The 12,746-nt window shown below is 36.0% G+C and overlaps 1 protein-coding gene across 3 annotated transcripts in view; it reads left to right on the top strand.

The window, feature by feature from the left end:
* The window catches only part of NKAIN2 (sodium/potassium transporting ATPase interacting 2), a 1,356,778-nt gene that overhangs the window by 754,109 nt on the left and 589,923 nt on the right, over positions 1-12,746 (top strand). The window lies entirely within an intron of this gene.

Here is a 12,746-nt window from a genome sequence, read left to right as displayed (position 1 = left end):
CTCCTGTCTTCAGATTGATGAGCATAGCCCAGCGGCTACTTAGAATGTACGATACTTTGGACCAACTTTGGTAATTCTTTAATTAAAGGTTATAGGTATATCACAGATTATAGTTGTGAAGAAAAATGACACTGATAATGGATTTTTACCATCCTCATTCAATATAGATTTAAACAAATATTTTTGGTGATCAAGGACTTTGGCAATGGTGTTGATTTCTGCTTTTTATTTGCAACACATATCTTAAAGGAAGAATAGAACCTTGTTAGAAATCATTTATATTTTCTTTGACTTTCCTAGTTTTTATCCCCTCCCCCCATATATTACCTACATTATAATGGATCAATTATATAACAAGTTGTCATAAGTAAATGAATTGTCACCTGAGTTAGCGTATTTGCTATAGAAATAAATCCCATTTGAAAACACTCTCTAAAAGATATTTTTATTGTATTCTCCTTCATGACTGAAAAAGCTGATTTTCCCATTTGGGGCATATGATATGAGAAATCTTAGTTTTCATAATGAATATGAGCTTGTTCCTCTGGGTGTCATAATTCTATGTTAATTATTTTCTGCTTTACACTTTTAAGAATATTTATATCTGGCAATTCAAGATTCTTGTCATATTAAGTGAAAATGAATTATAAGCTTTCATGTTCATCTATAGTATTAGAATTTCTGTTACATAATACTGTGAACAAAGAGGATCTATATGTAATATTCTACATATATTATGCTTTGCTCATATGTTTTGTGCCAGGCTTTTCAGATTGAATGCTGTTGACCTAGGCTTTTCACGACTCCTGTTAGTAACATCTTGGAAACAGTATGCTTAAATTTTATATTATACTCCTTTAAGGTCTAATTCTGACTCTACTATTAATTAGTTTCTGGTCTTGAATAAGATATATCACCTTTCTGTGCCTCAGTTTCCTCATCTGAAAAATATAATAATGAGAACACATGTTTTCTGGGATACTTTTTAGATATAAAATCTACCAAAGTTTTTAGGTTGTACAAATCTGATTTGAAGTCAGATTTACATAGTTTTAAATGTATATTGTGATAAAGATTAACACTGTAGAATATTTTAAAACCCACTGACTACACTTCTATTTATTATTTGTTTGTTTTGGATATAAAGTTCGTGTTAATATATGGAGCCATAGATTCATGGTATATCAGATCTAGAAGAAACTTTAGAATTCATCTAGTCCAGTGGCATCAAACTCAAAAATCACTCATTCCTGTGGGTCACATATTGGCTTAGAAAACCACAAATGATCATTGCTTATATTGCATTTTATTGCAATTTTTATTGCATTTTATGCAATATAATATGCATTTCTCACTTGCATTTTAATCTGATTTGGGCCCCCTCCTGAATTTTGAAGGCATAAAGTGTTGAGTTTATCACCTCTTAATTCTATTCCATTGCTTTCACTTTACAAATAAAGAAACTGAGGCCCAGAGGTCATTCTGCAGTTAGTGGTAACTTTGCTATTTGATTTTTTTTCATGAGACCTAATATATTAATTTTTCTACCACCAGGCACAAAAATATTTTTGAAATTTAGATAATACTTTAACACTTTGATTGATCCTAATAAACCTAATTAGGATAAAGACTTTTGGACAATTACATAAATAACTTTATAAATAAAAGTAGAAAAAGAAACACAGTGAATAGCTTTATTCATTTTTTCTCTACTGTTCACAGTGAGGAGGGATAACAATTTAACAACTAGAATGTTCCACTAGTACTTAGTGATATATCAGAAGAGAGGAAGGCCTCAGAACATTGGGTAGGACTGCAATGTGTGCAGTTATAGGCAGTGAAGAGTTATCCAGGATGAGCAGGCATGGATGGATTTTGATCTATGTGGTTGGAGGGAATTTCTACATCTTTAAGAAGAATCCCATTTGGGTTTTTTAAAGTCATTTGCCATTTCTGAATCTTTAGTTCTGATTCTACTAAAATGATGAATTGATTGAAATAGGAAGAGTGGATAATAGCATTATTACCAAAAATCTTCCCCCCTGCTCTCACTCCAGGAGGAAGTAAAGATATATTTAACCAAATGAAAAATAACTTGAAGCATGAGCATGTAACTATCATTTGATATACCTGAAGATATCAGTAACACCAAATGATCTCTATTGCATGACAACAAGTAGCTAGAAATGTCCAGGATTTAAGCCAGGCTTGCCTACTTACCATTCTGATTGACATATATATGTACAAATGTATCCATGCATGAATAAAGATAAAATGAATAGGAGTTGTTGTTTAGTCATTTTCAGTCATGTCTGACTCTTCCTGATGCCATTTGGGGTTTTCTTGGCAAAGACACTAGTGTGCTTTGTCATTTCCCTCTCTAGCTCATCTTACAGAGGAAGAAACTGAAGCAAACAGGGTTAAGTGACTTGCCCAGGGTCTCAGAGCTAGTAAGTGTCTGAGGATGGATTTGAACCAAAGTCTTCCTGATTCCAAGCTGTAGCAGCAAGCACCCCAAGTGTCCTCAGGGTTTGCCGCCAATACAGGTTCTTGGATCTGCTTTGTTAAAGGAAAGCAACTCAAAATGGGTTAACAAGCTTACTTTAATCAGTCAGACATATATCATTTACTTTGTTCAGGGGAAAAAGGTCAGCACCCCGAACTTCAAAGTATACAGGCAGAATTATCAAGACAGAAACAGATGAAGTAGACAGCTTTCCAAACTGTCCAACCATTACATCCATGCCCAGTCAACATCTGGGTTTCCACATCTGGGTTTTTCAAAGCCGGGGGACTCTCAACAACGGCTTCCCAGAATTCAGATCAAATCACAGAACACTTCTCAAAGTGAGCCCCCAAAACAAAGCCTCACATCAGGGCTTATGTAGCCTTCTCCTGGCTCAGAGAATGTAACAACCTTATTGACCCACTGGTCAATCAAAAAGTATCTACTAAAAACAAGCCTCCCTCCCTAGGCTTCAGGTGCACTTTAGCCTAGGGGCAGGGAAGATCTTCCAAATTTGCATTCCCATTACACAAGCCTAAAACTCTATCCACTGCATCACCTAACTGCCCCTTTCCAGATAGAGATAAAATGAGTAGCAGACATTCTACAAAATAGAAACTATTCCTAGTTTAGTAAGAAGAAAGTCAATGCCTAAAAATTTAGGAACATCTCTAATCTAAATGGGCTTTATCTTAATTTGCTATTAAAAACTTAGAAACGCTGCTTTGTAAAATGACTCCATTAAAATGCCTTGAAAGTAATATAGTATGCAGTATTTCAGAGCTAAGATAGCTAAGGCAGATTGTGATGTATGGTCTATTGAAAGGTAGTCTGAAATATCTCCTAGACTGCAAGGAGAAAAATTCCATGCATCATTCCTGCACAAAATTTGCTCCAATCTAAAGCCGGTGTAGTAAATATTGAATACCTTTAAATAGCCCTGATCTCAATGATTTATGTATTATTTCCAGTACCATAGGTCACATCTTCTTTATACCATAAATGCCTCAATTATATGTATACTTTGATACTTAATAACCTGTAGTACAATTCAATGAAAAGAAAACTGGATTTGTATTAAGAGGACTTGGTTTCAAATTCTACCTTTACCATCTGTGTAAACCTGGATAAATCAATTTACTTATTTGTAAAATGATAGAATTTGACTAGATATCTCAAATGGGTCTTGTTATCTCAAGATCCTTCCATCAATGTCAATAATTCTATGATTTCATCATGGGTATGAACAAGGCAGCCCTCTTCTATGACTTGGTAAAAAGTTGTTAGGAGATTCTGTGGCTGAAAAATATTGTATCACTTGTGACCAATTAAGTCATTAGCCTTTTCCAACTTAGCTAGACTATTACTCAGATAATAACCATATGGTTCAGGACTGTAATTTATTCAGTATGGGGAACTCCTAATATAAAAGTTCCATCTACCAATCAAGATTGACATTTTTTCTATGACTTCTAATCTCAGAAAGTTGCCTTATTCACTGAGTCATTTAACAAATTGACCACTTTCACAAAACTAGTAGAGGTCAAAAATAGAATTTGAGTTAAAGTTGTCCATACACGAAGGTTAACTTTCTCTGCATTACACAATGCTCCCTCTTATATTTATTTATTTTCATTTTATTATTATTTTAATAAAATGACCCAAATATACTTAGGGTCACAGGAGATGGGGAGGTAATAAGAAATCATAATTCTTATTGTATATCCATGTGTACACACATGCACATACACACACACAGACCACATGTTTGATTTGAGAAAAAATGGGGGGAAAACAGAAAATGTTACTAGATCTGTGATAATGCTCCTGGGTATTCATTCTGATTAAGCAAAACATGTCACAGCCTTAAAATGTACTGCACCAGATAGACTCAAAATAGAAAACACCTAATAACTTTTGGGGAAGTAGACTATTAGCCTGTATTTTCCACTAGGTATTTCCAAGGAAGTTCTGAGACACAAGGAACATTTTGGCACAGCATGTTCTTAGAACCATTTGATAAAATTACATCTTAATAATAAATGCCTCAGCTGTGTGTTTGTGTGTGTATGTGTGTCTGTGCGTGCATGCATATGTGAGTCCATGTGTGCTTATGATAGTGGAAGAAAGAGTTAATGACATAAAGAATTATTTTATTTTTTAATAGAGTGAAGTGACACAGCTTGGGAATTTTAAAAATCCACCATCCTTCTTTACATCCTTCTTTAGTGCAAATCCATCCATTTTGCCATTAATATCAAATAAGTCAAAGGCACCAACTTATTTCCATTAGCAAGTAAATCATCCCTAAGAGTCTTTTGCTTCTTGAAATTAGCTATAAGGGACAGAGGCCATGAGATAAGTTTGTAACAGCTCCTTATTAGAGCCAAAGGAATATGTAAAGATGTTGACATTTTTAGTACCGTGAGATTATCACCTGCTTAAAGGAGTAGAGGAACTAATGGATAATCACTAAGCATCACTGCAGAGCTGATTGGGGTCTTTACCAGTGGTCAGGGGAGGTAAGGATGCATAATGGAAACCAGGCAGATCTTTTTGTAGCAATTACTGAATGTCTTTTGCTGAAATCTGGCTCCATATGCTTCTAAAATCAGTCGGATTTGTTTTACTTCAATGCCAACAAAGGAAAAAGTAGAAAATGCCTAGGGGTGGGGGGATGATGGTGTTGGGAACAACTAAAGCTCCCATAGACATTTGGTTTTATGATTGGGATCATATACGGGCACAGCACGCCCTGCTGCAGAGTCGTCTTTCTTTATGGTATTTCTCTGATCCTTTGCCTCACTGTTAGCCCCTACACCCCTGGCTGTCAGGCAAGCCTTTCAGCAAGGTACCATGACCAATGAAAGGAAATTGTTCAGGCGGCTCGAAAAGAACAGACAGGATTGCTTCTTAAAGCTCACATTTTGCTTCCACACAGGAAAAGCCCATACAGCCTTCCAAAGATGAATTCGTGACCTAATTTAAACATCTCTGCTATCCCCCCATAATCCATTTTGTTCAAAGAAATTCCACAGTAGAATGAGTTTTAATGACATTTTCCTTTTTTGAATAATCACCTGAAAAAAATTGTAGAGCAGATATTTACCCATATTGGCTAAGTGAGGTGAACTAGCAAGCCCTGGGAGGGCCGGTTTAGTTTAAGAAAAGGGAAAATGGCTGTATTAAAATTTTGTATGAATACACACTCTCTCCACTCCAAGTTGTGGCAGAAATTCAGTGATTAAGTGTCCATATGCTCAAACAGAGAAAGTCAAGGTAAGGGCTTCCTGCTGAAAGCGGCTTCTAAGACTTGGAGTTTGGAAATAGCATAGCTGCAAGAGCATAAAGAGTCTTATAACACATCTTGGTTAGTAATAGCCCCTTGGCAATGAAGTAGTTAATAACATCTGCTCTGCCTTTCATTTTACAACCCAAAGCTGGTTTTAGCAGAGTCCATGAAAATTTAATCATTTTCTTTTAACAAACAATCTAAAGGATAACTCTAAAGGGCAAAGTTATATGTGTTTTTCCCTTTTCCTACTCTAAGGGTTTGAGAAAGGTAAGATTATAACATTTAATTCCTTAGTTGCTATGTCTGCTTTATATCCCTTAAAGTAATATGATGTCAGAAGTGATCAAGCAATCAATGGTGAATGGAAAGTACATAGATATATGAAAGCATGAAATGAGAATATAGAAACTACATCTATTAATGATACATAGGATGTAGAATAGGAAGGGGAAAAAGATGTTTTCTCCCACCACTCCCAAGTTATTGGTTTCTGCATGACTTACATTTGTTGGCATAATTAGTGTGAGATTGGGTTTGTATATGTGAAGGAAGTTTTACATTTGCAAACAATGATATGTGCTTGAGAAACTATCTAATGAAAGTGGGAAGAAAGGATAAAAACAAGTATTTTGGAGTCTTCGCTTTGTCCCTATTTCACCAACTCTGCTTCTCACACCAGTGGTCTCCAAAGTAGGTCCACCACCAGACTACTAGGGGGAAGGTCTCAAAGGAGCATGTGATTAGTCACTCGGAGGTTTCTACGAAGATGTATTGAATCCCACTGTCCCCATGATACCCATCCTATGGGCTTGTGTCCAACAGAATCATATTTCATTGCTCTGTGCATTCCCTTCTCTACTAATTCCCCCAATTTCTCCCATTCAGCCCCACTTGGGCCCCTAAGAGCCCTTGACCCTGGAATCTTCAGCTGCCAAGGTGCTTTTGGAATCATACCCCCACACCAGCATTTTGTGTCTGCAGGAGGTGGCTATTTCATAATTCTGGAATAGTATCTGGAACAGTCAGTGTCTCATCCCACCCACCACTCAATTTCATTTTTGTTTCCTCAGAGTGAGTGACCCAGCATTAGTGGGTACAGAATGAATCTCAGATCTGTTTGCTTTTGGTTTTCTCCAAATCCTATCCCTCTTCTAACATTGCTATTGCTGTTGAGTCCTACCGAGGGCAATGCTATCCATCTACGTGGCCAAATTCACAACCACCGGTTGGTCCTCTGCTCCTCACACTTATTCTCCTCCTCCTTATCCAATCAGTTAGCATTTCCTGTCATTACTCATTAATGTAGTATCCACAATCAATGAACCTAAGCGCCTACTACATGGTAGACACTGCTTTAGGCACTAGATATACGAATATAAAGACAAATATAAAGGTATATAAATCTATGCTCAAGGTGCTTACATTCTACATTTCTACATATCAGTTACATTTGCACCAACTTATTCAACACCTTGTTTAGGTTCTCAGCACCTCTTGCCTGGACCTAGTCTCCTAATAGGTCTCCGTGCTTCAAATCTCACCCCTTTCAAATCATCCCCCACATAAATACCAAAGTGATTTTCCTAAAATGTGGATCCAACAATTTTACTCCCCTACTCAATAAATTTGAAAGGTTCTCTATTGAGTCTTGGACCAAATATAATTTCATCTTAATCTCATTCTTTTAAATTGTATTGTATTAAATTAAATTTGTATTTATGTCTGTTTTATGCTATACATGATTATTGGTTCATTAATGGATGGATGTAATTTATAAATAATTAAATATATAATTATTTACTGATGGGATTAAAAGATCAATTAAGTTTAGACACCACTGCATAAGACAAGGCACAGATTGCTTTAAAAAATAACAGTGAAAGCATCAGCCAACTTGGTGTGAAAATTTACTATTAATAAAAACTGATAGTTTCAAGAATATACATTTTTAGCAGAGCCTATAACATGGATGATATTCTGACAACTCTCTCCAGTTATTGAGTTCCCTTAGTTACGAATTGAAATGAAGGTCAGTGGAGGGTATTATGAAGAATATTGAGTTTAAAGTTATCATATCTTTCTGATCTTCAGTTTCCTCATCTGTAAAATGGGGATGATAACATTTATATGAGAAGAATCACAACATAGCGGATTGATGCCAGGCCTTAAAGTCTGGAAGACTTTTAAGAGCATTTAACTTCTGTCTCTGACATAGATTAGCTGTGTGACCATGTGCAAATCTTTTATCTTTCATCACCCATAGGCAAACTTCTTAGACTATAAATTTCCTATGAGCTCCTGATTAGCATTAGTAGAAGGAGTTACCACACTGGGAGTTCTCAATGCCAGTACAATTACAGGTTTGGAACCAAAGAAAAATGTCTTACATACCCATATGCCATGACTTTGGCAACTGAGTGGAGAATAGCTTGGAGTGGGGGGAGAATTGAGACTGGCATACCCATCAGCCAGCTCTTGCTCTCATCCAAGCATGAAGTGATGAGCATCTCATGATGAAGGTGGTGGTAGTATCAGAGGAGAAGAGAGGGTTTATTTGAGAGATGTTGCAAAAGTGCAATTAACAGGCCTGGAAATATGTTGGCTATGGGGAATGATGAGAGGAAATAATGAGGAACTGAGTATGACATTTATTTTGCAAGCCTTGGAATTCAAAATATTTTGGTGCAGTTGATAGTAAGAGGGAAGTTATGAAGAGGAAAGAGGGTAAAGATAAATTCAATTTTGGACATGTTGAGCTTACAGTGTATATGGGATATCCAGGTTTTTTATTTGTTTGTTTTTAATTTTTTTAGAGGGCAATTTAGGGCTAAGTGACTTGCCCGAGGTCATATGGCTAGTTTTTGTGTTAAGTGTCTGAATCCGGATTTGAACTCAGGTCCTCCTGACTCCAGGTTCGATGCTCTATTCACTGTGCCACCTAGCCACACCTAAGGGATAGCCATTTTGAGATGTCCAGAAAGCAGTTGGTGATATGAAACAGAAGATCAGCAGAGAGGACAGTCTTGGATAAGTAGATTTGAGAATCAGCATGGAGATAATATTTGAATTCACGAGAACTGATGAGATTACTAACCAAAACAGCAGAGAGAAAGAAGAGCAGAGGGCCTAGGACAGAGCCCAGTGGGAAACCCATGGTTAGCAGGTATGACTTTGATGAAGATCCAGCAAGGAAGACTGAGAAGGAGCAGTTAGATAGTAAGGAGAGTCGGGAGAGAGGAGTATCACAAAACACTAAAGTTAAGAGAATATCAAGGAGGTGAAATGTTGAGTCTCAGTTTAGGCTGGAACTTTTATTAATCAAAGGATAACTTTTTCAATAACCTTGATATTACCTCCATTTGATTAGCAAAAGAACAATTATGTAAAAATCTACAACAACATATTGTAAACAACACATTGTAATGAGTAGCAGTTAAGATTGTTTAGTTGTAGTTTCCACACTGGGTTAGTTAATGGTTTAAATGTCAGGGTTGCATATAAAAATCACAAGGCAACCTGCAGGTTGTTTAATTTTGAGCATATTACCTTCCTGGGATGATGTTTTAACAGATGTCCTGTTAAGATAACAGAGGAACAAAATTAGCTTGCAACTCAAAGCATCTGCTTAACTTTGTAGGTAAATGCCTTTGAGCATTAAATCTGACCAGGGTTGTTGGATTAATAGCTGTGAGAATGTTTCCAGTAAATGACTTTTTTTTTGCTTTCTTACTCAGGGCAGATTTGACATGCTTGATCATATATCTAATAGATGGAAATCGAAAACAATATTGGCAACCAGCAGAGCTGAGTTATATTGAGGGTACGTTCACAGAGTAGATACAATACAACGTGCTCATAGCTATCTTGACTTGCAGCAATTCTTTAACTGTACGTTGCCTACCAATTAGAAGAGAACAAAGTATAAAAGAAGCAGTTACCCTCAATTTTAGCTGTGTCTTTGTCGGCAAATACATATCCCCTTGATTTCTGCTTCATAATTAGGCACGAGCAAAGAAGTTTTTGGTATTGTGATGGTAGGCATAAATCCGTTTTTCATGAAACAAAGCAATTCACCACTCATTGGAGATTATCAGCATACAACTCTTAGTCTCTTTTTAGCTTAAATGAATCTGAGTCTGCAGAACTTAGAGCTTTCCTGATATTACTATATGAGAAATTCCAGCTCCTAGAATGAGTGCTTAACTCTGTGCCTGGTAGAGAGTAAGAGTCTGATAAATGATTGTTGTAAGTCATGCTCCTTTGCTTGGAGACAAGGAATAGGGTGGGCAGAGGAGAGAGGTAGAAATATATTGTCTAGGAACTAGAAAACTGAATTGTCACTATGCAAACTATGGTTATGCTGGCCATTGCTTTAACATCAAAGCAATCAGCCTTGAGCATTTACATTTTGGTGGTTGCAAAAAGAAATGTTGATAAGGCTTCTACACACTTTATTTGAAATCGTGTTTGTGGAGGTGTGCATAATTGAGTCATGATGTTAATAATTATGCTCATCAATATTCAATACTCAGTGGATCTTTGATCCTATCAATTCAGGTGTTCCCTTCACTGAAATACACTATAATCATCCCATGCCTACCTATCCTTTTTAAATAGCATCAATATCATCCCAAAAGTTCATCATGAGAGGTCCTCCCAGATGTCTAGAGGTCTTCATCATTGTCTCCAGACACCACGAGGCACTCTGAGAGTCTCCCTACCATGCTCTGTGCCCTTGCCACATGAACAGCACATCCTCTCTTTCTGTCATATACTTCACTGAAGACATACTTTACTCCTATTGTTATTTTAAAGTTTTATTTATTTAATTTTTGCTTTATTATGAAATATAGCAAGTATTTCAATATCATAGTATAAAAAGATGATTGCACATGAAACTACAAATCTATTACAAATGCTATTCCTTTTAAATATATAATAAAGTTATGGTGTCATTTTTTTCCTTTTTGTTTGTTTTCCCTGCCATAGAGATGGCTATGATTACACAAAAATGCACATACACACACACACTGTGTAAAATCGTTCTATACATCTATTCATCAGTTCTTTCTTTGGTCTTCCTTCGTATGTCCTTTGTATTTATCATAATCAAAATGACTTAGTCACTCAAAGTTGTTCTTAATACAGTATTCTTTTTTGGCATTCCTTACTGATTATATGACATGGGCTATACACAAATATGGATATATCTACATACTTAAATATAGGAATATATGTATATGTAAATATATAAATCTGTATGTGGGTATTAATATACACATACACAAACATGCAAGCATATGCTGGTGAGTGTTTAATAATTTGCTCTCCATGGAAAAATGCATGGAAATATTTTAATGTTTATTCTGCATTATTAACATTTTCTCCATCACTCTCTTAAGTCTATACAATCAAGTTCTAATTGGTAATTTCTAATTTCTGAGGTCTAAATTTCCACACTAAAAAATTAATCACTTCTTGGTAGACGGTTTGAACTGGCTCCAGCACACCCCTGCCAAGGGATGCTACTAAGACATATATATCCCTGCATCAATGGAGGAAGCTGAAAATCACTATAATGCAGTCACTAGTGTGGGGAACTCTCAGTGTGGTTACTTCCTCCACTAATGAAGATCAATAATTTCTCTGTAATTTATAGTATTAGAAAGCTACCTGCCACTTATGGTTAAGGGAAATAAGCAGAGAGACACAGAAGGACTCTTTGATCAGAGGCAGTATTTGATCCCATGTATTCCAAACACTGGGAGTGTCTGTCTGTCTGTCTCTCTCTCTCTGTCTCTGTCTCTGCCTCTCTCTCTCTCTCTCTCTCTGTATCTCTCTCTCTCTCTCTGTCTCTCTCTGTCTGTCTCTCTCTCTCTCTCTCCATGATTATATAATAACATCTCTCTAGGAATAACATGATTAGATTTTTTTTTGCAAAAATCTTGTAGAAAGCTGTTACATTTTATTAGCTTCCACAAATATGAAAGCTGCTGAGATGTTAATTTTTTTAAAGTTCTTAAGCAAGGGAGTATTTTTATTTTTTTAATTGGCTATTCAAGAAAATGGTAGGTTAATCCTTTAGTGAAATCTTCAGATTGTAAGGAAGAAGGTAAAAACTTTAGACACTAGTGAACAAAGCTTTCAATACAAAGAGAAATTCTTTTTTTGGAATGTAATCATTACCCACTTCTATTCATAATCCCTCCCTATGAAAAATAATTTACTAAAAGGTTACACAAAATAAAGAATCTTTCCATCACAGAAAGAAGTCTGTGTTTCCATTGTATTTAAATTCTACAAACTCACACAGTAAAATCTGAGATGAATAGAAATTAACTGTCATTTTTTTTATTACAACTAGTACAGTTATTTAGGCAATGAAAATAACAGCCCACAGATTATTAATTGCTGAAAACACACTTGGAATCATCAATGCAAACTTTTAGGTACAATTTTCACATTTGTTAGCTAAGATCTTTTCATTCTTTCCCCCAATGTTTAGCATGCTAAGAGCGCTTTGATCTATTCAACTAATAGGAACCCTACTCTGCTTTTAGAATAAATAATTGATCAAAAATAAAGTTCTATCTTACTTCTGTCCTACAAAAATCCTTGACTTCTCTTTTGTGGGTACTTCCTCCATTGCTAACAGATTGCAACCCCTTTCTAATTTGATCAGTTGTCTTCCAGATTTGTGATAGTCAAATAATTCATCACTTTGCAGCCACCAACATTGTGAGACTTCTCTGAATTTTGCCCAAACTGATCCGTAGTCAACAGATATATGGTCCATCAAACAATGCTGAGCCCAGATTAGAAGTTTTTGCAGCTTATTAGGATTTGGTAGCCAGAATTTGTGCTCTCTTGCCATATAGCCTTTGAGAACCAAGAGTCACTTCTGTGCCATGATGAGGCAAGATAATAGAACTTTAATGAAACAGT

This window comes from Petaurus breviceps, unplaced genomic scaffold (assembly GCF_028583685.1).
Source record: "Petaurus breviceps papuanus isolate PSGF00001 unplaced genomic scaffold, PetGlider_PUasm1.0 90977, whole genome shotgun sequence".
NCBI classification, from domain to species: domain Eukaryota; kingdom Metazoa; phylum Chordata; class Mammalia; order Diprotodontia; family Petauridae; genus Petaurus; species Petaurus breviceps.
The sequence above is the reverse complement of the archived record's forward strand: the minus strand, read 5'-3'. Positions and strand labels throughout refer to the sequence as shown.